The sequence below is a fragment of the Cicer arietinum genome, chromosome 2 (genome assembly GCF_000331145.2).
Source record: "Cicer arietinum cultivar CDC Frontier isolate Library 1 chromosome 2, Cicar.CDCFrontier_v2.0, whole genome shotgun sequence".
NCBI lineage: Eukaryota > Viridiplantae > Streptophyta > Magnoliopsida > Fabales > Fabaceae > Cicer > Cicer arietinum.
Window position 1 is genome coordinate 22,519,359 of NC_021161.2, and position 2,684 is coordinate 22,522,042.

General features: G+C 37.7%; 1 long non-coding RNA gene across 1 annotated transcript in view; it reads right to left on the bottom strand.

The window, feature by feature from the left end:
- Positions 1 to 339: 339 nt before the first annotated feature.
- The window catches only part of LOC140919266 (uncharacterized), a 4,859-nt gene continuing 2,514 nt past the window's right edge, over positions 340 to 2,684 (bottom strand). Inside the window, exon 2 of the long non-coding RNA XR_012161867.1 lies at positions 340 to 812. This is a non-coding gene — a long non-coding RNA (uncharacterized lncRNA). The remainder of the gene's footprint in view (positions 813 to 2,684) is intronic.

Sequence of the window (2,684 nt, forward strand, 5' to 3'; positions counted from 1 at the left end):
CTTTCCCTATGCTACTACAATAAATGACTTAGAGGTGGCCCGGGATGCATATTTTGCACAAACTCATTATTCACACCAACTCATTATTCACAAAATGCAAAAGAAAGTTTTTCGTAGAGAACCTTCTTTTAGTTTTGCACTTAAAATGAAGACAACTAGGGATTTTTTATTTTATTTTTTTTGCATAGATTCATGTGCCAATAACTAGTTTTCCTATGGTGAAGTGATGACCACCTCATCTATAAATAGGATTAGTTATTGCATGTAACACTCCAATTTTTAACAACGCGAGTGTATTTTTTTTCTTTAAAAAACAAATAATAAAATTAACTCGTCGTAACACAAACAACTAAAGACATAATCAATTACGAACAAACAAAAATAGTTTTGAGGTGATAAACCAAAATATCCAAATATAAAATACGTCGGGGATATGAGATCTATCAGACATAGCTCATACCCCTGGGGTATTCTCGGCAAACACCTGCATAAAAGCACTGCCCCAAGAATATCTACTTTCCCCACGTCACATCAAAAAGTGGAACATGGACCCATCAAAAGAAAAGTCATCAAACAGTTTAATCCTAGATACAATCTTCCAAAATGAAATAAATACAACCACAAACGAAAGACATCTAGTCCCTATACAACCACCTAATCTGATCATGCTACAAACACTATAAAACTCGGGTGATCTCCATGTGCCCCGCAAGATCCTCCTGACACATCTTCGGTCAGGTATGTCTAACTACATGTCCCTCTCCAAAGTACTAACCGATAGGAAGATCCTGGTTCTCATTTGAGGGCAAAGCCTAGATTTCCACAATAATTGTAAAAGATCACCAACCGAAATTAACAAATATCACATAACAATTAAATTTCAAATGCACAAAATAACCTTTCAAGTTAGCATACTCCTTGAAAGAGTTTTCATATGTCCAAAAATGCATGACAATGTTGAAAAATGAAGTTTTGACAAACTGCACTGTCGTAGCCGAATACAACTGAGAAAATGCAGATTTTCAGTTCTAAAATGGCTCTAAATCAATCAACAATTCAAACATTAATAATATCAATTATGAACACATAATTACATCGAAACTTAACCAACCCAACTTCACACTTCAAAGCAATTAAGGCAAATCACAACAACAACCGAATATGTATATACAATCTTCATAGTGTAACAAACACAACTCGCGTGCCAAGCACTCTAATGCAATGCGTATATGCCAGAATGCATGATTTCGGAATTCAAAGCCAAAACCCTCCTCGAATGGCGTAAATCATAATTGTACAGCCTCTCACAGACCAGTACAAATTACCAAGGTGCAATCTCTCACAGATCAGCATGATTTACTAGCGTGCAGTCTCTCACAGACCAGCACGACATACAGGAGTGTAGTCGCTCACAGACCAGCACGATTTACAAGGGTTCAGTCACTCACAGACCAGCACAACATACAAGAGTGCAGTCGCTCACAGACCAATACGATTTTCTAGAGTGCAATTGCTCACAGATCATCACATTCTAGAGCACATTCTCTCACAGATCTGCACGACGCGACAATCCCCGCAAGGATAAGATGAACCAACAATTCACATGGCATTATCATGTGGCCCATCAAGGTCATCACTATCACCATGGCCCCATCACGATCACCATGTACTATAAAATGCATTAGCATACTCTGACTCTTTTCACCACAATCATTAAATAAATGCAGCTATTAAAAGATTCCCCATTTTTAATATTCGTTTACCCCCTAACGTGCAGCGCCCCTTAACTTCAATACAAGTTTCTTTCGTTGACACCTAAGTACGAAATGCTATTCCAAATGGAATCCATGTCTTCTCCATAATTCCATGGTGTTCACACCCCTTTGGCAGTTATCAAACTTCATCTAGTCTCATCCTGAAATCTACCAGGCGAACATCTAATACTCTTCTTAAAAAACTCTCCACTTAGATCTTTACATGAAATTGCCTATTAGTCTATCTTTAATCCATCCATACACATCATCTTCGAGTTACCATCAACAACATAGCCTCTGTGTCATTGGAACCACTTCATAAATCCCATGTCGTCATGATTCGCCTCAACCCTACCTGACAATTAATCATTTCGAAGATCTTTTCCAATTCTTTAATCCACTGATCAGCTTTTTCTGGGCTCTCCTCACCCTTGAACTTTGGAGGATTGTAATGAAAAAAATCTTCCAATCCCCTTGACTCAGCAGCACGAATCTATCTTTCCCTCTTCTCCAGATCCCGCAGAGTCTTTGCAACATCAAGAAGAAATCTCAACACCCCTTACCAAAAATAACTTCTAACTACATCAATGAATAACAACTACACCAGACCTGACAACTCCGACAACTTAACCCGACGCATGATCAGATAAAAAATCCTTACATATAGGTTGACCTACAATCTAAACCAAAGCTATGATACCACAATGTAACACCCCGATTTTTAACAGCGCAAGTGTATTTTTTTTTTCAAAAACAAATAATAAAAATAACTCGTTGTAACACAAACAACAAAAGACATAATTAATTACGAACAAACTAAAGTTTTTTTGAGGCGATAAACCAAAATATCCAAATATAAAATACGTTGGGGCTATGAGACCTATCAGACATAGCTCATACCCCTGGGGTATTCTCGGCAGACACCTGCAT